We start from the raw sequence: 25,538 nt of genomic DNA on the forward strand, positions 1-25,538 counted from the left end.
AGTAAGCAGATTAAATAAATTGGGCTTTTTCAATTCAAAATGTAATTCTGTAACTTCAATTACTTACAAAGTTTTTCAGAATTCTAAACCAGGACATATATATTCCATTCTCTATTTCAAGAACATATAATCAGTCTTTGAAGCAAAAGAAAAAAAAATCCTTTGAAAATAAAAAAGTCCAAATCAAAACTTGTTAACAGCTTTAAGTTCATTCAACACAAAGAACTATTTTAATATCACTCTCTCTATGGTTGTACAAATAAAACAGAGTCTGTTTTCAGATGGGCTCTCAATGTACCAAGCATTCCCAACAGGGCACTTATAAGTATCCATAAATATCCATCCTTCACTACCACCTGAAGATCCACAGAAGAAAGCCATCTAGAAGGGGTCATGAGAAGGCTATGTCAGGAGACCTTCAAGTACATCTTTCTTTAGCAACTTGTAACTGAGTCTATCAGACCTGAGTTGGAATCTTAGCTCTGCTTCCTAGCAAGTGCATTATCTGCATCTGCCAAATATTTCGAAGAAAAGCAGCTACTGCAGTGAGGTTGTTGAGTAGATCACTTAAATTCAAGTTTGCAAAGCATTCAGCACAGTGCTTGGACATGGAAAATATGGCCCAAAATCTTAAATAGTCTCTCACTATATACTGTAAATGCCCTTCATCTATCCCTTAGGAATTATAAGAAGTTCAAAAAGATGTGGATTGAGTTATATCCTGCCTTACGAACCAATCCCAAGAAAACTTTTCCCTGTTTTACATTTCTCCACCTATCAGATGATATTTCAGTCCATTTCCCCCCACTTCCATGCAGCTTTTTGTTACCTGGACTGGTCTAGAAGGGAGTCTATGATGGACATAAGGGAAAACGAAGGTTCAGAGTCTATCCCCCTGTTTTTTTTTTTAATCATATCTCTGACCCAACTCAGTCTGTAATGATAGATACATGTCATTATACATTTGTCCAAACCCATAGACTGTATAACACTAAGGTTGAACCTTAACATCAACTATGGATTCTGGGTGGTGATTATTAATAATGGTACCATTCTAGTGGGGGGGTTTAATCACTGGGGAGGCTAGGCATGTGTGGAATGGGGGGAGTATATGGGAAATCTCTGGATTTTCCTTTCAATCTCTGTACATTCCTTAAACTGTTCTAACAAAGTCTTAAACAAATAAAGCATTATAAGAATTTTAAAAAGCTCAGTCTGACTTTAAAAAGTTGACCTACATTTTGGAAAAGAACTGATCTATGTTTTGAGTCAATCCAACTGTGAATTGGACTTTTTTTTTTTTTTTTTTACAAGATTTGAGTAAGAAAAGATGTTGGAGAAGAGTCTTCCCATGTACAGAATAAAGCTGTCTCATGACTCCATACTGTGAACATGTGCTACTTCCCCTGTTATATCCCTTCCATTCATTTGTCAAAACTGCTACTCATGCATCAAAAGGTATCTCAGACATTGCCATAAACATGGAATACTTTCTTGACTCTTCAAAATTAATCACTTATTTCTCTCTCCTATTTGTTATCCTTGACACACTTATGTTCACTGTTCTGTACATAAGTATTTGTTCACATCCTGCTCTCTTAGCAGCTCCCATGGCTGGGACTCCTTGTGCATCATCAGCACCTCCTTCAGTCCCCAGTATGAACTAAGTCTTGATACATGTTGAACTGAAGCCCCACTAGAGGTCAGTAGTTAAGGGGACAGATTTAGAGCTGGACTACCTGCTTGAACCCAGATCTACCTCTTCCTAATCGGGGGTCCTTGGGCAATTATTCAAATATCAAATGCTTTAGTTTCCTCGTCTCTAAATAATCATATATATTTCATAGAGCTGTTGTGAAGATTAAGAAAAATCAGTGCATGGAAATTCCTCACATCAGTATGTACTACAGAGTTAAGTATTCTGTAGATGCTAGGTATTGTGATGATTTTCACTGTTATTGTGTTGTTATAGTGATTTGTCCATAGACTTGTCACATCATCCTCCCAGCAAACATGATTTTATTGGTTAGCCTTGGAACTTTATCAATATAAACAGTATTTCTGAGAAAAAAAAATTGTATGCTCCCAATTAAAAAATATTTCAGATAAAAATATTATAGAATGCCATCTGTTCATTTGTTAGAGATGGCCAATTGGATGAAATCCTAAAGTAACATATTTAAGTGTTTGACATTGTGGTATTAGACACCTTTTGATTGAGCACCAAGCGTATTCAGGTCATCTTTGTAAGGCACATGTTCATAAAATGGATTATACGTAACAATAAGAAATCGACTAGTGTCTAGGGATCACCAACTCATATCCTGCTTCAGTTAGTGCCTAATTCAGTGTTCGGGGCTCACTCACAGAGCCTTTCAAGGGAAAGTGACATCTGGACCAGACAGAGCTGATGCACAGAGCCCTCCTCTTCTCCTCTAGCTGTCTTTCTATCTTCTCCATAACACACACACATATATACAAACTCATATACACACTTTTTGTAATAGCTCCAGGTCTGAGAGTTTAAGCCTATTGAGTGGGTAGTCTTTCAATGCTTCTGTGAATAAGTCAATGGATGGGTAGGTGTGAATGCTGTTTCTGGTGGTCCAATTGAGGCAGTAATGACCTATATCACTATTCCACCACTACAAAATTCATAAATATATAACAGGGTCTTATGCAACAGCTGATTCCCAGAAGTGCTCTGACATGAACAACTCTGGTTTGCTCCATTATTTCTTCCCTGCAGCACACTTAATACTGTTTGCAAAAAAATCCTTAACACATAGATTTTAAGCTTATGTCATTCTCCATTCACAAATGCTGTTCAGAAAAAAAAATCTGTTCTTACACAAATAAAATCTCTTCGAAAGCTTTCTTCAAATTACTGGCCTACATCCAACTTGTAATCTATGTCCAAGTTTCTCCTTACCTTTCACACTGTCTCACTGAATTCAGATGAATCTTGGACATTTCCAAGAGAAGAATCAAAGTTACACCAAATGACACTAAAAAATGAACCTTTACTCAGAACTGAACGCTAAGAAACAGTTGCTGGTACATGCTTAATCAGATGACTAGAATTCAAGTCACTTACACATAATAGCAACAGTTGACCCATAACAGATGGTATGAAAGTCTAATACCATGTGATCCAATTTACTCTTAAGATACACAATCCGGGCAGCTCGGGTGGCTGAGAGGTTTAGCGTGGCCTTCAGCCCAGGGCATGGTCCTGGGGGCCTGGGATCGAGTCCTGCATCAGGCTCCCTGCATGGAGCCGGCTTCTCCCTCTGCCTATGTCTCTGTCTCTGTCTCTCTCTCTGTGTGTCTTTCATGAATAAATAAATAAAATCTTTAAAAAAAAGATACATATTCCTTCAAAATGATAAGCATCTGCATGGTGCCTTTTCTATTTTAGCTTTTAATTCCTCCAAATGCTGGGTATAAAATTTTATTAGTTTCTATTGTAAAACATTTGTAAACATATATTTATTCCACTATTAATTAATCAATTAAAGTAGATAATTTTTTTTTCCTACACAAGAGTTCAAGCAGAAGATGGGGAATTGCAAATCCACAAAGTCTATAAATGTAAAGGAGCATTAAACATCTGGCAACAAGAGGCACCTGAGTGGTACAGTCTATTAAGCATCCAACTCTTGGTTTCAGCTCAGGTCATGATCTCAAGGTGGAGAGATAGAGCCCCCATGTTGGGCTCCATGCTCAGTGAAGAGTTTGCTTGAGACTCTCTTTGTCTTTCTCTCTCTCTCCCTCTGCCCCTCCTCCCTCTCTAAAATAAATGTGTAAATCTAAAAAAAAAATCTGACAACAACAAAGAAAATGTGTCTAGGGTGAGCTGAATTAGGAAAAGGAAGAAGCTCATTTGTTTTCTTTCACATTGTTGGGTTTTTTGGTTTTGCTGTTTTTTGTGTTTTCTTTTTTTTTTTTTTTTTTTGCACTCTCCAGAGAATATTTCACATTAAAATCCATCTACTTTTCAATTTTTTTCATACAATATTCAAACTGTCTCAAAAATTTTCAAACACCTACAGTCTACTAAACAGGATAATGGATAAATGAGTAATATCTTCATGTGCAGTGAGAAGCCGTGTAACAAAATATGCACACAATAGTTGGTTTCAATCCTAGTTCCAGCACTTGTCGGTATTAGACACTGGACAAGTTTCTTAGTTCTCTGTACCTCAGTTCCTTCAGCTATAAGAAGGAAATAATTTAAAAAGCCTACCTTATGAGGTTGCTGTGAGTAGGAGATGAGTTAATACAAAGAAGTGCTTAAATTGGTACCTGTTCTATAATCAATGCTCAAAAAGTTATCTAATGATAAAAATGTTTCTGTGAGAGTAACCATTTTGTCCTTCTCTCTTTTTTTTTCTGTTCTATTGTCATGAGTGTTGATACTGAAAGGTAAATATAAGATCCATGAGTTCTCCTCCACACCGTCTTTCAGCTACAGCCAGAAAGATTAAGTCACTTTTAAATGGTTCTCTAATCAATCACAGTGGACATCAGTGAAAAATACTCAAGTCTACTTTTTCTTACTCAATGATTCTTTCCATTGCATGACACCATGAGGTCTTTAAAGAAAAAGCCTGGTTTTTTTCCCTTTTGTGTGAAAATACTCATTACTATGTCAACATTTGTCATATTATTTTAAAAAACTATTAACACATTAGCTAATCAATAGGTAGTTGATCATATCTTCATGACATTACTATTAAAGTTACTATCCTTTCCCATTCTAGACATCTAAAATACAGGTATCAACACTATCCACACTGAGAAAGCCATGGAATGGAAATGGTAAGTAATGTACCTAATATCACACACATGGGAGTAGAGCCATGGTTAAAACCTAGTACATTTGATTCCAAGTTCCATAAACCTCTATCAGAAGGGACTTTACCATGAGAATGAAGAATATAGCTGTAGAGCCCTCTGTTATTCTCATGTGCCAAACATCTATTTCCATGTCTGTCAGTAACAGCTTCTCAGATTTTTATTTGGGAAGCTGTCCTTCTCCCACTGGACACGTTACTAGTAGGGCTGCTGTACAATATACTTCCATAATCCCCCTAATCCAACTAAAAGGATGAAGACATGAACCAAGCTAAGAGAATAATTCATTCTTGCTCTAGAATTTGATTCATCTTTTGAAAAAATTTGGAGCAAATTCTCAAAGTTTCCTTAAGCAACAGCCTGAAATTGAATTCCTAAAGATGCTGTGTCCTGAAATTCCTGAATCCTCTTTCCCCACCTATTTTCTTGGGTTTTATTTCTGATACTCTATCCTTCTAATAGATGTGTTCTGTTACTGTTTCCCAGGATCAAGATCTAATTCTCGCTACCAAAATGTTTTAACTTATACAAATATAGGCATTCACCTTAAACTAGTCGTATTGACATCTCCTTTTTAATTTTTTGATATAATAGCTAGCACTGACCCTTCCCACCTTACGATAGCAATAATCCCCCTCGGCAATTCATAGCACATGTGCCTCAGTTTAGGTTGGCCTTACCTACAGGTGCTGAGATTGGGCAACCCTATCACTAAATTCACCTCATCACAATTCCAGGCTCAGTGACAGATTCATGACACAAATTCATAACATCAGAACTAACCACAGGTATTTCTGTGAAACAAATTATGAAAGAATACCTTCCAGGTTGCTTTCAGAGAATCAGTGACTCAGTGAAGATTTTCATACTAAAGTAGGCAGCAGATAGTGAAGGAAACCTAATTCTCAAAGTTTTTGAGCCCAAAGGCCCAACTATCCCTAAAGCTAGGAACCGTCCCGGACTTCTAAATCACCTAAGCCACTATGTTGCTTATCTCTCTGTTTGTAGGAATCGTATTTCTTTCAGTTGCAATTAAAGGTGTCATCCAAAACGACAACCAGCAAAAATTCCTCTCACAATTTTATTCTGATGCTAACCAACACATGGTAGTAATACTGCCCCTTCATGCTTTTTAGAACTAACTATAATTTTATAAAACCTTCTACTTGTTGATTTCTTATTATGGGTGGGTTTTTTTTTCATTTGATAAATATTTAATGTTTGTCATTTCATTTTAACAGTAAGAGCCACACAAGGAAGGTAAGTGGTATTATTCCCATTTGGCAGATGGGGAAATCAAAGGAGAGAATGGTTTAGTACTTTATCCAAAGTCGTGCTGGAAGGTAGGCAAAGGACACTATTCTAGGTCTGAGAAGTCAATGTGCTACATTCTTTGGGACAATATAGTACATTTATTGAAAAAGAGATGTCAGGGCAGCCCTGGTGGCTCAGCGCCACCTTCAGCCCGGGGCGTGATCCTGGGATCCTGGGATGGAGTCCCACGTCAGGCTCCCTGCATGGAGCCTGCTTCTCCCTCTGCCTGTGTCTCTGCCTCTCTCTCTCTCTCTTTCTCTCTCTCTCTCTCTCTCTCTCTCTGTGTGTGTGTGTGCCTCTCATGAATAAATAAATAAAATCTTAAAAAAAAAGAAAAAGATGTCAAACACAGTAGTATAAGTATTGCAGAGGCAATAGTTATTCTATTATCTGCTAGAACTCTAAAAACCATATTGTACAGAGTTGCCCAATTATTCTCAAATAAATGATTGCCCTTATTTTCTAAATGTCTAAACTGTAAACATTCGTTCAATGTGAATTGAATCCTTGTGATTTCTCATGGATTCATAAAAATGGTAAAATTACAAATGGCAAGAGGCAATCCAAAAAGAGATTATATCTAATATAAAAAATGATTAATATATGACCGAGTAAGACTTCTACAGTTAAATAGACAGAATACTGAAGAAATACCTTAATTAATATTAAAACAATTTAAATAAAAATTATATCACATATTTCAGTTGAAATCTATTTTCTTCTAATCTCTAGGTGACTCCTTAACCTCTATCAAGTCTTAGCTAAATCAGAATGCCCTTGAGAGTGCTTTCTGAATATGCTTAATGGTAAGTGAAGTTTATTTATGGAAGCAAATTAAAGTAATGCCACTTTTAAGCTTTGTATGATTTGATCCTGAAACAAATGTTTGTGATGAAATAATAAAACCCCTTAAAATAGAGTTTTATTATCATGCAAATTCCCTAGGAGCTGACTATAGAGTATCACACAACATGAGGAAATTCACAGTTACAAAGTAGATAAACGAGAGAATCAATTGAACACAATGAAGAACAGGGCAGAAAGCTTGTTTTGTACAATTTCAAATAGGAAATTCACTTTTCAGATTACTTTCTTCAGTAGACACACCTTGAATGATCCATACCCTTGTATATTCCTTCCCCCTGAGTGCAGGTGAATCCTGTGACTTGCTTCTAAATGATAGAGTATGACAAAGCTAATGGAATATTGCTCCTGTTATGTTATGTAGGACCCCTATCTTAGCCAACTGGAGTGAGAAATGTTTTTGCTGACCCTGAAAAAGCAACAGCCATACAGTGAGCAACATGGCAGGGAACCATAGGAGGCCTCCAGGACCTAGGGTGGCCTTTAGCCCCACAGTAAGAAGCTGGGACACTCAGTTATAGGCCATAAGCAAATGAATTCTAGTAAGAAATTGAATGAGCTTGAAAGTCGATTTTCTCCAGTCAAGCTTCAGATGACACTGCAGCTCAGGCTGGTACAGTAATTGCTGACTTGTAGCATAGCCCTGACTTCTGACCTATAATAACTATGACATAATAAATGAGTACTATTTTAGGTTGCTAAGTTTGTGGTAATTCGTGAAACAGTAATAGAAAAATCAATATACTTTCTGCTTTGAAATTCATGTTTTTCTCTATTTTTGATGAACCTCAGGACCTGTCATATACTAAGTACATAGTAAATATGTGTTGACTATAGATGTGAAAATCATTTTTTTAAAGCCAGAACTGGGACTACTGTCTTACCAATAAAAGACACTGGTACTATGTATTTCCAAAAAGCCATGAAGATCTGAGGATATGATATAAACCTAAATTTCTCACAACTTATTTTTAATTTTCATACAGATAAATCATCATCATAAGTGAATTATCAGATGAGGTTGATATTCCAGGTCCATCCACAAACCAGTGTTTGGGTTTCAGAAATTCAGAATCTCTCCTAAAAATAGTTTATAGGATATCACTACAATAAAATGAACTGAGAAAATTAGAATCCTCAAAGACCAGAATACAAGGAAACCGATCAATGCTTAAAGTCAAATACATGAAAAATTCCTGAGCACTGATGTGAAGACTTTACCAATTAATTGACAAAATTAATAACATATATATAGTCACATATATATGTCACATATATATGTCACATGTATATATATGTCACATAGTCACACACACACATATATATACATAGTTCAGTCAATATACAAATTACAAGAACAATTATACAAATTACAAGAACAATTATCTAGATAGGAAAACAGCATGGGAAAAGGGGGAAAACATTCTGTTTCCTCTCCAACATTAGTTTAGTAATGTGAATAAAATTATGAGAAAAAAATGTGTGATTCCAAAATTCACTTTCCAGATATGCTGTCATTTATGTTGATGGCAAAGATAAATACTCTTACATATTCAAGCGCTAAGAAAACAAACTGGATAAAATTACTAAGAGACTGGCATTGAACAAAAAAAATAATTTAAAGATAAAATTAATTCTAATTAACATTTGTGAAATGTAATGCAAATCTCAAGATCACACCAATAAATCTATGATAGAATGGTGTGTAAAGAAAAACTGAGATTGAGCTAATTTCACTGCCTGCTGTATTAGTTTGCTGTTGCCACCATGACAAGCTATCACAAATGTAGTGACTTAAAAAATATGCATTTATTATCTCACAGCTCTGCAAGTTAGAAGCCTGGTGGGCTTAGTGCTTCTCTGCTTGAGTCTCACAGGCTCACATCAATGTGTCAGCATGACTGTATTCCTTTCTGGGGACTCTGGGAGTGATTCCACTTCAAACTCAATCAGGCTCTTGGCAGGATTCAGTTCTATGGAGTTGTAAGACCAAGGTCCTGTTTCCTTGCTGTGTCAGATAGGAGTCTTTCTCAGCTTCTGGAGCCTTTTGCATTACTTACCTTATGGACCCCTTCCTCCATTTTCAAAACCAGTTATCATGGGATGTGTCCCCCACACTTGAAATCTGTGACATTCCCTCTTGCCTCACCTCCTCTCCTTCTTCCTTCTTGTCTCTCTAATTCTTCTACCTTATTCCTCCACTTCTAAGGGCTCCTATGATTACAAGGGACCTACTAAGATAATCTAGGATAATATATTTTAATATCTTATGACATCTGCAAAATCTCTTTATAGCATTACATAGATTATTGTTTGACTAAGTAACCAGGAGACATGAATCTTCAGCAGGGGGCCTAGGGAGGATAACTTGAAAATCTGCCTACCATACATACTTAGCAAAGGAAGCATTCAGAAACACTGTCATATTGTTGGTGATGACTCATAAATACAACTTCAAATATGATTATTTTAAAACTGAAATGTAATTATTAGGAAATGTAAAAATAGGATGTATCTCCTCCAACTCACTCAAGAGAAAAGAGAAAAGAAAACTTATGTAGTAAAATATATAAAGCAAAGGAAAGTAGAAGGAAGGAAACAAGTAAAATAAAATATTAAAAAGAAATAAAATTAATAATTACATTAGTAAAGATAAAAGGTGAAAATAAATGCAAAAAAAAAAAAAAAACAACCCAGAAAGTAGTAGATGAAAATGTGGAAGATTATTTATACAACCTGAGAGGGAGAAACCCTTATGTTTATAAGATGTGGAATCCATGGAAGAAGAGATTGGCTATGCCAACTAAATAAAGAACAGATATTTTCACATACCACCAAGCAACAAATCAAAAGACAATTAAATAAAAAGGTAGAAAACTATTGGTTGCATGGTTTCTAAAATCAAAGAAAGAGAACAACCCAATGGAAAAATAAGCAGAAATTATGATTGAAAGTTGACAAAAAAACACACACAAATATTTTTGAACATCTGAACAGCTGTTCAACTTTATCACAAGAAAAATTAAAATTAATACACTGACAGATGATGACTACATTTATCATAGTGAGCAGTAATGTACAGAACTGTTGAATCACTGGGTTGTATACCTGAAACGAATATAATATTGTGTGTTAACTATACATCAATAATACATTTTAAAAAGAAAAAACCACTGAGATTCTACCTTTATTCAGAGTAGCAACATACAGAATTTCTGGTAAATATTTTGCAAAGGAAACATCTCTTAAAATGTTAGTAGAAGTTTAGATGGATATAACCTCAATAATTATATTGAGTAATATTTGTACCAAATATAATTGGGTAATATATCCCTTTTTAAAGAAACTTTATTTTAGAGTTTTAGACTGACAAGAATTGCGAAGACAACTGCTGAGACCTCACACCTAATTTTCCCTGTTATTAGCATCTAGCCTTAGTATGGTACATTTGTCACAATTAATGAACCAATGTTGATATATTATTAAAATCCATACATTATTAAGGTTTTTTTTCCCCTAATGTCTTTTATCTGTTCCAGAATGCATCGAGGTAACAACTTTACATTTAGTCATCAAGCCTCCTTAGGCTCCTCCTGGCTATTGCATTTTTAAATTTTCCTTGTTTTTTATGACTTCGGAAGGTTTGAAGAGGATAGCCAGATATTTTATAGAGCATCCTTCAATTAAGATTTGTCTGATATTTTTCTCATGATTAGGTTCAGTCTGTATTTTTGAAAGGAAGGCCACAAAAGTAAATTGCCAGTCTCCCCAAATCATATCAAGGGTACGTACTATCAACATAACTTACTACTATTGATGTTTGCCTTGATCACCTGGTTGAGGTAGTGTTTGCCAGGTTTCTCCACTGGAAAGTTACCTTCCTCCTTCCATAGTATACCCTTTAAAAGGAAATCACTCTACATAGCCTGTATTTAAGGAATGGCAAATGATTCTCTATCCTCTTGAAGAGGGAATATCTACAGAAATTATTTGCAACTCTCTCCTATGGGAGAGAGTCTAGTCTCTCCTATTTATTTATTTAGTCATTTATTTATATCAGTATGGACTCATGGATATTTATTTTATACTTTAGGGTATAATCTGATAACACATTATTTTGTTGATCAAAAAAATTGTTTAGCTTTGGCTATTGAGAACTCTTTCAGTTGGTATTTGTGTACCTTTGAGTTATTTTCATCATCATGGCTTTCTTTTTTCTTTGAGTACTTCTTTATTTTCTAGAGCTATAAGATGTTCCAGGCTCATTTTGCATATTTCTTCTCCCAATCATAAAAGCAACCATTTCTCTAAGAAGCCCTGGTTCCATTTACTAGGAACAGGAACAGAAGACCTAGGTGCCAAGTGTACTTGTTGTATATTTGTATACACTAATCCATGTAAATACAAATATCTATCAATATTTCTATATCTAACCACGCATACCTATAGCAAACTAAACATGAATTCATACTGATGCCTCCATCTCTAATCCATAACCACACAAATCAATATAACCCCTTCCTATTATTTACTGTAACCTATCCCATCAGTTAAGACAATGTCTTTTAAAGACACATATCCAACGCTTTCAATTATACAGACCAACTCATACATCTGCAATGTGACATGTATAAATACACTCACTCTAGCACAGTTTGTAAGTCAAGATATGAAAATAACTAAACCATAAATAGGTAATCAATTAAATAAACTTATTCCACCTGTAGATTTTATATAAGTGCTATACTGTCTGATTGGAAAAGTTCCCCAAGTGATAGGTTTCAATAAATTAATGAACAAATGGATGAGCAAATAAAAGATGAATAACAGAAATTGAAGAAAAAATCATTAGACATTATCTGAAAAACCTATATATAGGAGACCTTTTTAACTAAAGAAGGAAATTCAAGAGCCAGGAAAAAAAAATACAGTTTCTCCTCAATCTGTATGTAATAATTGACCTCAAGAGGATTAAACACTTTTCAGTGGGAAAAGAAAACCTATTGTGACCATATATGTTTGTTTAATGATCAAAATACAACCTAATTCATAGCACTAATGCCAAAAATACCATGTAATCAATAGCATAAACATCATTAATTTACTTTAATGGCAAAAATTGCAAGTACAATGTCAATAGACAAAGGTACTTTGAAAAACAATTTTATAGTTAGTAATGTACATGACAAATCAATAACTGTAATATTCAAAAAGAGCTTAAGATTGACATAAAAAGACAAACAACACAAAAGAAATGTAGATATAGAGTATAAATAGACGATTAGCAGAAGAAATTCAAATGGTCGAACATATCTGAAAATATTCTCTACCTTCCCAAGTAATCAGGAAAATGCATTAAAAATTACATGTCCCTGGGTGCCAATGAATGGATAGAAACTGAAATATTGATATTTTTTCTCTTAAACTTGTACATATTGTTTGATCCTCCCCCACAACAAATATGCGTTATTTACATAATCAGACAAGCAAAGGTATTTTTATTAAAAAAAAAACAGAAATAGGAATACCATGTAGGAATAGGCAATTCAAAGAAAAAATGCAAATTGAAAATAAACAATGAGACATTTTTAATTTTACTAGAAATCAAAGTATTATTAATTAAGGCAGTATCTTGCATCACCTAAGGAATTTTCAGTGATAAAAATATTGATAATCCTGTACTATTTAGATCTGAAGTCAATAAGAGCTTTCTGCAGGAATTTGAAAATATCTATCAAATATTTAAACATACACATACTTTTTTTATTTCTTTAAAGAATTTATTTATTTGTTTGAGAGAGACGGGGATAGCATGAGTGAGGAAGGGGGAGGTGGCAGAGGGAGAAGCTAACTCCCTGCTGGGTAGGGAGTCCCACATGGGTTTGGTCCCCAGGACCCTAAGATCAGGACCGGAGCCAAAGGCAGATGCTTAAATGTCTGACCCACCCAGGCACCCCACATACATACTTTTTAATCAACAACTGAACTGCTAGTAATTCATGCTAAGGAAATAATCTGAGATTTCTGGAGGTTTAGCTGTAAAACTGCTACAGTGTTAGTCACACCCCCATTGTTACATGCTCATAGCTGTTGTTCATATCCCTATGTATATATGAACAATGATTATTTCTGTGTTTAGGAATTTTTAAATAGTTAAAATACTACATATAATCTTTGCTACAAAATATTTGTATCTTATAGATAATTTCTTGTAGAAATTTTAAAGGTTTCAAAATGTGCACATACTACTTTTTCAATTAGTGTATATGGGTGTGTAGATGAGAAAAACTCAAAAAACATGAACAAAGGACCATGGGTTATTGTTTTCCTCTAATTTTTCTTTATTATTATTGAAATGTCTTTTAAATGAAATAAAAAGTAAGACAGCCTTGGTAATTTGTAATATTTTTTCTTCAGATTTTAGGACTGGATAATCATTACCATTTAAAAAGTCTATAGTAAGAATCTGAACAGGAGTGGAAAAATCAATTGTAGGTAATAAAGCTGAAGAGGACAGCTAGGAAGCCACAGGGAAACAATAACAGCTCCACAGTCTTCCAGTTGAGTGGGAATTAGGTCAGTCAACACACACTTAAGTCAACCATTGGAGCAAAATTATAATTTACTTGAATCCCATCATCGGGGTCACTGGTGGCCCATTTGTAATTCACTTGTACTTCATCACATCCTTCCTCAATCTGGCCATCATAATCCCTCATTCCTCTCTCAAATTAGCTCCCTTCTGTTAAGAAAGTTATCTTGTCATTTTGTTTATTTTTCCCCTTCTTTCAATTTCAGCAACAGTTAAGCAGATAAATGACCTCAGAGACACACCAGCTTGCCTAAAAAAAAGGAACCGCTTCCTCAAGATGCAAAAACCAATGATGTGATTACATAAATTACTAGAAATCTTTCCATTTGGCTGGTTACAGAGATGCCTGAATCACATATTAAAGACAGAGGTTTGCACTTACACGACTACCTGAAAATTGGTTGATACAGCAGAGTTTAATATTGGCATATTCAACACCCCCTATAAAGCTGTCAAGTTGGGTCACTTGTGTCTCAAAAATAAGCCAGCAGAGAGGACAATACATACACACACAAAATGAAACAAACAAAATCCTAAACATTCTTCAGATGTGCCCTTTCAATCTGAGTAATAAAAATATTTGCTAATAAATTTCTGCAGTAATAGAGAACAGAGTATTTCAGGTAATTTTTTTAGATTGATTGACTTGAGGGGGAGAGGGAGGCAAAGGGAGAAGGAGAGAAAGTCTTAAGCAGACTCCATGCTGAGAGACGCAGGGCTGGATCTCAGGACTCTGAAATCATAATCTGAGCTGAAATCAAGAGTTGGATTTTCAGGTATTTTTAGGGACTTCAAGGGCAGTGATATTAGTAATGTGCACATATAAGGATGTGGGCACAAAAGATTTGTTATTTTCCAATTGCAAATAAGCATCTAAAGCAATTTCAAATCCTTCTGTATTTTGTAGAACTGAGACAATCTCATCATTTCACAGGGTTGGCAAAGATAGTATTAAAATACCCTGTCATCAATTTTAGCATGTATTTTTATTATTCTAAGGGAACAGAAATTACAAAATACATTACAAATGCTACACCCAAAGCCTATCACAGACATTATATGTACCCAAATGCACACACACATAATTGTTTCCTATCAATTCATAATCAAGTATTGTTGTTGCTTATGATTACATTAACATAGGATAATAAAGCAAAGACATGTTTTCTATAGAAAATTCACACTTTTGCTTTCCTCAGCTTCCAAATTATAAAAGTATAGGCATATAGCCAGGTATGATCTTTTGAAGTGAAAGGACTAGCAGAGAGAGGTAACTTCCAAGGCATTTCTAAAACCTTTTGGAAATAAAAGCAGAACCAGACCTGGGAAAACATTCACCTTATTATTTTAAAAAGATTAGAAAATTAAAAAGCCTTTATGTAGAGCTAGGGCTAATTGTCTTTTTAATTGGTGAATATTTGACAATTCATATTCCTGTCCTTTGACATGGCATATCTTTGCCAAGAGGGTTTTCAAAGAGAGACAATTGGGATGCCTGGGTGGCTCAGCGATTGAGCATCTGCCTTCGGCTCAGGGCCTGATCCCAGGATCTGGGATCGAGTTCCACATCAGGCTCCCTGCGAGGAGCCTGCTTCTCCCTCTGCCTGTGTCTCCACCTCTCTCTGTGTTTCTCATGAATAAATAAATCTTTAAAGAAACAAAAAAACAAAGTGAAACAATTGGACGGGATTGCCATGGAGACACCAAGCATTCTCTTGGTGGGAAAGCTGAGTTTTGTCTAATTTTCTAAAAGCTGTGTTAAGGGTAGTGACTCTGAAAAAGGCATAATGTCTAGTTCTTTAAAACTTCATTCACAGAGACATTTGTCTAGCTTTTCAGGTTTATAAGACACATTTGCTTCTCAATCTCCAGGCCTAAAATATCACCTGGGACAGACAGGGGCACAAGAAATATCTGCTGAATTAGGAATTTGAAAAACAATGTTTTTTTAATCCAATTATCAGGCAGTTACTAAAATTTATTTTCTTACTTTTCTGTAGGTGCATATTTATGACCTCCATATTTATTGTACTGAACCATAAATGACCTTAAAAATCTTGGTTTAAACAGTATCTGATGCACTTCCACCCTTTTGGCACCCAGAGCAGTACCATGGCGGTCGGCAAGAACAAGCGCCTTACCAAAGGCAGCAAAAAAAGAGCCAAGAAGAAAGTGGTTGATCCATTTTCTAAGGAAGATTGGTATGATGTGAAAGCACCAGCTATGCTCAATATAAGAAATATCGGAAAAACACTAGTCACAAGAACTCAAGGAACCAAAAATGCATCTGATGGTCTCGAGGGTCACATTTTTGAAGTTAGCCTTGCTGATCTGTAGAATGATGAAGTTTTATTTAGAAAATATAAGCTAATTACTGAGGATGTGCAGGGCAAAAACTGCCTAATTTCCATGGCATGGATCTTACTCATGACAAAATGTGCTCCATGGTCAAAAAATGGCAGACCATGATTGAAGCTCATGTTGATGTAAAGACGACTGATGATTATTTGCTTCATCTATTTTGTGTTGGTTTTACTAAAAAATGCAATAATCAGATCCAGAAGACCTCTTATGTTCATCACCAACAGGTCCGTCAAATCCAGAAAAAGATGATGGAAATCATGACCCGAGAGGCGGAGACAGATGACTTGAAAGAAGTGGTCAATAAATTGATTCCAGACAGCATTGGGAAAGATATAGAAAAAGCTTGTCAGTCTATTTGTCCACTCCATGATGTCTTCATTAGAAAAGTAAAAATGCTGAAGCAGCCCAAGTTTGAATTGGGAAAACTCATGGAACTTCATGGTGAAGGTAGTAGTTTTGGAAAAGCTACCGGGGATGAGACGGGTGCTAAAGTTGAACAAGCTGATGGATATGAACCACCAGTCTAAGAATCTGTTTAAAATTCAGACATTTAAAAATAAAATAAATAAAATAAAATAATAAAATAAAATAAAATAAAATTCAGACATTTAATGGTGACAAATAAAAAATATCTTATTTGTGATGTTTAATTTCTTATCATTCTTTTTAAATAGCTAGGCTTGGTGAAGCAGATGTTCTGAACTGACGGTGTGAACTTTTCGGAACTGTTGTATGGATCTTATCCATTGCTCTTGGCTACTAAATAGCTGCAAAACAGTAGTGATCTATTTCCAGCTGTAGTGATCTGGATGGAAGTGTTATAAATGGTTAATAAAAGGAAATTTAAAAAAATAAACAGTATCTGATGCTTTTAATTGTAAGGTTTTGTCTCCAAGAATCATCACTGGGTACATCCTCCTCTTCTGACAATTAGCTCAGATGAACTTTATGGACATCTGAAATTAACTTTGAATGAGGTTTTTCAGGTGAATGTAACTTCTCCAAATAGCACTTTTTATATAAAATAAGGAATTGAAACATCACCCAGGAATGAGAAACCTAGTAAGGAATCAAATATAAAGCTCTTTGTCTATCTTTACTTGGGAGATATTTTTATGAGATCATCTTCATCCTATGTGATGGTTGCTGTTGTGAGCTGCTCAGATCCCCATCGGGAACAAGGCCTTCATTCCATCAGGTGCTGGGAGTGTTGGAAGGTGATGGCTTTCCTAGAATTGCCCTTGTCCAAAGTCATAGACCCTCCCCGGGGGGGTAGCCCATATTCAAAAACGTATTTATGTGCCTCCAGGCAGGACAACTGTAACTGGTCATCCCAGCCTAGAGTCCACTGTGGGATCATTTGAGGCCTTTATTGTGACTGCATGGAAATTCAATGCATCAATGCAATTCAATGCATTCAATTCAATTCCTCCTCATCCCTCTACTCCCTCACAGGTGTTCCCAAGAGTCCTCCCCAGTAAACCTGCTCACACATCTTTCACGACCTATATTCCAGATAACTCATCTTCAGATACCTTATTATTACAGTATGTACAGTATTTGCATAACTATGATCAACTCCCTTAACATCCCTGGGCTTCATTTTTGTTCTATCTGCAACACTAAGATACTGAACCCAGTGAGTTTCAAGGGCCATCCTTCCTACCTGAAAAGTTATATGCTTCTACTATCCAATGATACTACTATGAGATAAATAAGTGGTAAATTGTATAGATGTTGGGGGGAAAAGAAATGCATAATTATTATCAATGTTTTAGAGCAGAATTCAGATAATACTATTCAAAACAAATTTTCATATCAAAATGACACAACAATACTTTATTTTTTCTCCTCTGGGAAAGAACAGTCTAAGAATTTTGTTCCTGACTTGTTGAGCTGGTATCTAAAAGAGTCTTTGATGTCTTGAGCAGGGATTGATAGAACTAGCTAGTAAGTATCTTACTTGCAGTTCAATGGCGACACAGGGAAGTAAACATGCAAATGGAGCAGAATCTGGATGGTGAAACTCTGAGGCTTCCAAATAGTTTTGTACCAAGTTTTGTGATATAATAAAAATCATTGTTACTATAATGCTTCAGCAGCCTCCTCAACCTTCACCTACGTCCTCCCAACCATCATTCCCTGGACATATGCTGCATGCCAGACATTATATTTAGTTCTACTTCACATGAACTATTCCTTGGCACATATATTATCTTCTCCTTTCTTGCTGGTGATAAAAATGGAGTCAGAGGTCAGAGAGGTGAAGCCACCAGCACAGGATTCCATGACTAGTCACTGCCTGAGCTAGGTTTTAAGTTGATTCTGTCACCAGAGCTTTTGTTCTTTCTCTCTGGGTTGCTGTGTCCTAGAGGGAGAAGTCTCCAAGGCAAGGAAACACACCAAGAAACAAGTATGTATCAAAGACTTGTACAAAGACTGACTTAATGTGTGTCATGAAGGATCATAAACTGATTCACTTTACTTAAAAATAGGTAATCAAACATGGTATGGTTGGTGTAGCCCAAAAAGGCTCTTTCAGAAAGTTTAGATTGGTTATACAAGGAAGACTCTGTAAGATCTCCATCAGAGAGAAGGTATGTGCCTTTGCAGGGACACACAGGCATGCTTGAGGAATGGAAACTCAATACACAGTATCTTGTAAGTGGCTGCACCTAAAAGATATGTGATCAAAATCTGTTGAATTGTTAAAGGTATTGTTTACCAGCCAATCTCTTGTTTTGAGGACAGGACCAGGCACCAAATATTCACTCAAATATTATTAGCTGGAACATGAAGGAATGAATGAAGAAATAAAAAAATAAATAAACCTTAAGAATGTTCTTTTCTGACTCTCACCACATATGTGGCTTTAGCCACATATGTCCTCTCCTATCTTTTAGGAGGAAATTATCTTTCTCAGAAATAACCTCCCCCATCCCTTTCCTGCCCATTCATGAGATCAGGTTCTCCAGAGAGAATCTAAACATTTCCTTCCCAATGTTGATCATTGTTTGTAATTATATATTTGTGTGATTACTTCATTAATCTTTAATCATTAATGCTCCATATATGCTAGACTGATTCTCTTTCCCTCCTTTATTGTATCTCTGGAAATTAGCACAATGCTTGACACATAGATGACACTTAATACATATTTGTATAGGTGGATGGATGGATGAATGAGTGGATAGGTAGATATTTAGTAAATGAACAGAAAAGGAGATAGAGACAGAAACTTAAAGGAAAGAGAAAGAGATAGGGGAATCACAGAAAACATGTAGATATTTGTTTTCCTACCATTTAATGGAAATGAAAAAGTAGGGGAAGATCTAAATCTCAGTGCAAAAAGACCCCCAAAAACAAAAAAAAAAAAATCCAAGGGAATGACAGAAGCTGTAGAGAAGTTGGGGAAACTATGCTTCATTAAGGAATTCCATGGTTTGACATATGAACAAGGTATTTTGACTAGAAATTGTATAGAATGTTGACTTCTGGTGAAGTCAAGACTGAGAAAGTAGTTTAGGAGGGGCTGTGCAGTCCTGTTAACAGTTGATCCTATTTAAGGAAGGTGTTGAGCCTGAGGGAATAACATAACATTTGTTAATTGGGAAAGAAGTGTCAGCCAAAAAAAAAAAAAAAAAAAAAGACAAGAAGAAGCAGCCAGCCAAAAAGTGGTCACAGAGCCAGCAGTAGGACTAAAAAATTCTAAGTCAGAGAAGTCAAGAGTGGGACCTGGTAAAGTTTTAATAAAAGCAACCACCATTGGTCAGGTCAAATGTAGCAAAGGGTTCAGGGAAGAGAGCTGGCTCCCTTACAATCCTCATTAATAATTTGTGCTATTAAATCCAACATAAATTCTGAAGTACAGATGAATTTCTGCTTATACTTGTCTTTGACAGGTATTCCTAGTTGACATGCACAATGAAGGTGTTTCCCATTGGGGATGCCATTTTTTTTCTGGATGTACAGAAGGAATACTGGGAATTTATTGGCTCCTTTTATAGGTTTACATAAAATTAAATCCCCAAAATAGATCTCATCTGCTGATACTTAATAGACGATGGGTTTACCTTATTCTACCCAGCAAGAACTAGAGCAAGGCTTTGCCACTTAGATTTTCAAGGCTACAGAGCTCTCACTCAGGACCCTGAGATAACCATGACCCCAATCCAGTTTCTCTCAATGTCTGTTTCTCTTCCTACCTGAATCAGATTCCCAGAGGTACTTAGCCTTACCTGTAAGGCATCTGATTTGGAAGTCCAAAAAGGAGCTTCTACAAATGTAACGAGCAGCTGAGGAATTCTGGATGCATACCATAGTTTGCAAAACTACACTGGAGTTTATGCAGAATTCATCTTTGTGCATTTGTCTTTTAGAATATGTGATAAAATTATACATATATTTTAAACAAAGGTACAATGCTTTAATCTAAGGTGAAGTAGAAATGTCTACTTTTTTTCTTACTTATGATAAATACCATCATGTCAAAGAGTCTGACAACCTCAGTAATAAACACAATAATAAAAACCTTGTGGCTTATTTTTTTTTTTATCTGTGCAGTTGCTTTTTCACTTAGGATTAAAACTGGTAGATATTACGTCACATGATTTAGTACCACCAGGAAGCAGAAACTTCTCCACTTAATAATAAAGTGGTTTCCATTTCTAATATTGTGCAACCTCCTTATTTATTATTTATACAGTTATTCATCATACCAATCCCTCCTCCGGAAGTAACATCATTTTAAATTTTATAAGGCACAAACAGGACACTGTAATTCCTCAAAAACCTGCTACACAACATGTGCATAATTATCCTTACTGCTGTGTAATTTTGTGTTTTCACACTGTATACCTAGAGTGTGTGAGCAGAAGGCAGAGTGGTCATTGAAGTCTTTCATGATGAACACTGTCCTCAGTTTCTTTTTTTTATATATATATAGATTTTATTTATTCATGAGAGACACAGAGAGAGAGGGAGGCAGAGACACAGGCAGATGGAGAAGCAGGCTCCCAGTGTGGGAGCCCAATGTGGGACTTGATTCCAGGACTGCAGGATCACGCCCTGGGCCGAAGGCAGATGCTCAACCGCTGAGCCACCCAGGCATCCCCCATCTTTAGTTTCCACTTGGACACTGAGATATTCAGATATTTCCTTTATACAACCTTTCTTGAATATTACCTTTATTTTGGATACAGCCAAGATCTTAAATTAGAAGGAAACTTCCATTAAAATCCCATCTGTGGTGCTTCTAGCATTTCTGTTCTTGACTTGATTCTTAAAAACATTCCTTCCGTAACACCTGGTCCTATACTTCCACATCCCTGCACTCCTTAGAGCTTATCAGTTAAAAAAATAATAAGTCTCTACTTTCAGGATAACAAATCCTCCAAAGATACCCAAGCCTCATTCATATGCTGAATGGCATGCTAAGGTTTTATAAGGAAGTGGTGGGAGCGCTTCTTCACTTCTTCCGTGCATTTCTAATGGCTGTGAAGCCACTGCAGCTAATAGATGAGAACTGAATAAATCCTCCATTTGTTTAAGCTGATAATACTTCTGCTAGCTCTGTACAGCAAAAGCTGTGTGTGAAGTTCCTTAGCAAGGATTCCTTGACTCAGCACCCAAGCCACTTCCAATTACCTTGAAGAATGTGGCAATAGTTGAATGCAAAGAGGTATTTTATGTGATCAGACTGTGAACAGCTGATGAAGATTAGGCTCCTAAGTAGACCGAAAGGAAACACTTAATTATCATGCTTAAAGTATCCTCTCTGCAAGGATGATAATGAGTTAGTACGAGTTGTGCGTCCATCTGGCTTAAAAGTTTTACTGCCTGGGTCTTTTCACTTCCCTTCTTCACTCCTCTGCCCTTTGTTCCTGAGAGGTAACATAGGAATCTCACCTGCTGAGTTCAAATCATTACTCTTCTACCCTCCTGTAAAAAATAAACAGAAAAATTATCCTTCCAGGCATATACTGGCTGGCTACACCTTCCTCTACTTTTACCATCTCCCCTCCTGCCCCATAGTACAGGGCTGTCAGCTAAGCCCCACGTCAGCTCTACACTCACTCAACACCTTGCTTCTGGGTGACTCTTTTCTTTCATCTTACCCTCTGGCTCCAGGATGATTTCTACAGGCCTTTGAACTCCATAGTCAACAAACAGTTCCTCAGGTCCCTTTGTTTTCCCTGTATATTCCACATTAGCTCTACCTGCCACAGGGCAGTCTTTACCTGGCTCTTGACTCTTTTCTGAATTGCGCCATCTTTTAAAGCTTTAAATCAAATGCCTGGCCCTCTGGCAATGACCTCCTGTTCTTCTAACTCTCACACTCCCTCACTCAGAGCACTCTGTTTCTGGATGTTTCACCTCCCTATTTTCTCTCCCTCCACAGGGCCCCTCCTCTCATGTCCTTATTCCTTTATCTTGCCAACTTAGATCCTTCACTCGATTCATTTATTCATTCAACTAATTCTTGATTTCCTGGTGTTTGCATTACTCATCCCTGAGAATATAGCAGTAAATTGCAAAGACAAGATACCTGACCTTGTCAAAGTTACATCCAACCATGCTCTTGCTGAACCCTGACTCACTTCATCTCTTATCTATCACATCCTCCTGGAAAATTCTGTCCAGGATCGCGTTAAATATTTATCATCTTTGCTTTTACACCCAGATTCCTAGAGGCTGCTAACAAAGACAAATTGCAGAGCTGTAGGAAGTGATGCCACAAATTTGGTCAAGCAAAATGAAATGAAAACATGTTTTATAAATCAGATGTATTAATAATCATCCTCATTCTGAATCCCCTATAGAGCCCAATACAGTCCTGTAATAATAAAACGATGACCACTAGTGTTTATTGTAGTGGGTGCTATGTAAAAAACAAACCTGGTTGACTAAACTCCTTCCTGTCTCATGCCCTTTTGCACCTCCATCACCTGGCACCATGCCCAACACACAGAAGCTGCTAAGGTAGATCTGGCAAATAAATGAGTATCCCACAGATGAAAAAACTGAGGTTGAAAGCAGCTCAGTAACTTGCCCAAGGTCATACACTAGCAGGTACAAGCCAGCAATGCCAATATGAGAGCTGCAGCTCTGGACAGACACCCAGCAGTCCCAGACTATCACCTTGAATGCATACTGTTTGTGTCAACTCATAATTTAGGAAGGCTAAACCCAGCAAGGGCTAGGGCCATGTCTACTTTGCTCTCTTCCAGTATCACTGACATTTGAAAAAAGATTAAAAAAAAAAAAGAATGAGTGAATGAATGAATGTATCTTCAGAAAGAGAGATCAAATGGGGAGGGGGTGAAATGTTTATTTTCTCTGATTGTGAGGAGTAACTGTGGCTGAATATGCTGTTGTCAAAAGTACCACTGCCTTTCCAAAATGCCTTCTGGATTTCTCTCTCCACAGTTGGGTTTAAGGCAGCAGAACTAAATATAGAAGACCCAAGATCTCTAACTGACCTATTTAATGACGTTTCTCTTTGGTGCTTCATACATTTATTTAAAAAAGAAAAACAGAAATTTATTTTTTAGTAAATAAATCGTTTTCATGGTTATAATTGCAGAGGCATCTGAAAGATAAAATGTGCCATTTTCATCACATTTTTGAACAGATATAGCAGCCAGCATGATTTGCAAAAGATAGCAACATGTTCTGAAATGCATGCTAGGAGTATCTTAAAAATGTTAAGTATCTACTGTAATTCTACTGTTTCCTATTACAGATTTTAACATCTTACCAATTTAGTGTCCAAAGCCGAAGACAAGGAGAGGAGATCCTCAGCTTGAAAGAGAAACCTTCATTTAAAGAGACACTGCTATAAAGAATTCACTTCTACAGCTTGAGTGTTAGGTTATTTTATCAGTTTATACAGATTTCTGTCATGGCTGAGACTCTGTATGCAGAGGGGAGAGGGTGATGGGCAGGATATGAAAAGTGAGCCTGCAGATGGGAAGGAAAGAACCATGAGAGAAGATGGCATTAAATGATATCTTCATATTCCAGAGCAGTAGCTGGCTAAGTGGACTACATTAGAATCACCAGATGTATAAGCCCTGTCCTAGACCAATTATTCAGTCAGAATCTCCAGGAGTGGGACACAGGCATCAGCACAGTTTCAAACTCCCAAGGTAATTCCAAAGTCCAACCAAGCTTGAGAAACACTGTTCCAGTGTCTCTAGTGCAGACACAGCCGTTCAGAAGCAGAGGTCACAACCACCCATCTGAACAAGGTCAACTGTATTCCTCCATCCTCTATGGGCTCCCCAGCAAGCCTTTTGTTCCTTTGTATTTTCTTCTATTGCTCTTTCAGGATACATTTAATTTCCCATGCTAGCTTTCTTTCTCCACGGTACCTTCTCTCCATCCAAACAGTCCATGTGGAAATTATTTTTAACCAAAACCCCTACTTCATTTTACGTGTATACATCTTGTCCATAGTTTTAACCCAAAACCTTCCTTGGCACTCCCTCACTTGAGCATTCTCAGCACCTGGGGATCAGATTCTATCACAAAGCCAGCTGTTTGGAAGCCATTGCATGCACTAGAACACTTCAAATAATAAAAGAAGGCTGAAATGGCTTCAAATTTCCTTTACATCACCTTGTTCTTTAAACCAATTATAGTCACACTATCACAAGCTGGGCCCCAAGAGCTACCAACACCTCTGAATATTCTCAGATGCTATCTCTCCTTTTGCTTTTCTTGCCAAGGTTTAGCAGATATATAGATAGACTCTCTTGTCTTGCACCTCAGAAACAACAGGGTTATTTTTGCTTTGTCCAAGATGATTCAATATAGCCATTATTAGTGCTGTTATACATCCTAGAGAATAAAGGAGGTTGGCTTTGTGAGGTCATGGCCCTTGCTTTATTAACTTTGAATTTTATTAAATATATAAGACTTGATTTCTTTTCCAGTAAAAATTTTTAACTGTGGGCAAAGAAAAAGCACATTTGCTATAATTTAGTTGTGCAATAAATTGGCTGGCTTAATTTAATGATCAATTATTAATGAATTAGTAACAGATAAATAAATTCCATAGATTATCCCTAAGCTTCCTTTTAGCTAAAAATGATAGCTTCTTCCACCACTGAACATTTAAGAGGAGCTGCTAACAAGTTGCAAAATTAGCAGATTTAAGTTTCATTACCTTTTGATTTCCCTATCTGCCTTCTAATGAGAGATCTAATGAGCAAAGAACTGGCCAGGAGGAGGCAGTGAAAAAGAGAGAAAGTAAAAGCAAAAGGACTAAGAAATATAGACCTAAGTGCATTTCCTTCCCTACTCACTATTTAAGAATCTCCTCTCTTTATTATAAGACTTCATCATACGTCTGAGTTAGAACTAGAGTGCTAATACAATGTCACAAACAAAGACAATCATGTCCAGTACACTGAGTACCTTGGGGAAATTCAATAATGATCTAAAGACACAACACAACTCTATTCATTCCAATTTTATTTAGCCAGGGTGTTTGAATAAATATCAAAGTTAAGGCTGTTCAAATGAATCTTTCTTCCAT

General features: G+C 36.3%; 1 protein-coding gene and 1 pseudogene across 7 annotated transcripts in view; one reads left to right on the forward strand and one right to left on the reverse strand.

Moving 5' to 3' along the window:
- Positions 1-25,538, reverse strand: part of GRM7 (glutamate metabotropic receptor 7) — an 849,841-nt gene that overhangs the window by 486,126 nt on the left and 338,177 nt on the right. The gene's annotated exons all lie outside the window — the stretch shown is intronic.
- On the forward strand, positions 15,650-16,594 carry LOC140611271 (small ribosomal subunit protein eS1-like; annotated as a pseudogene).

This window comes from Canis lupus, chromosome 19, assembly GCF_048164855.1.
Source record: "Canis lupus baileyi chromosome 19, mCanLup2.hap1, whole genome shotgun sequence".
Lineage (NCBI taxonomy): Eukaryota > Metazoa > Chordata > Mammalia > Carnivora > Canidae > Canis > Canis lupus.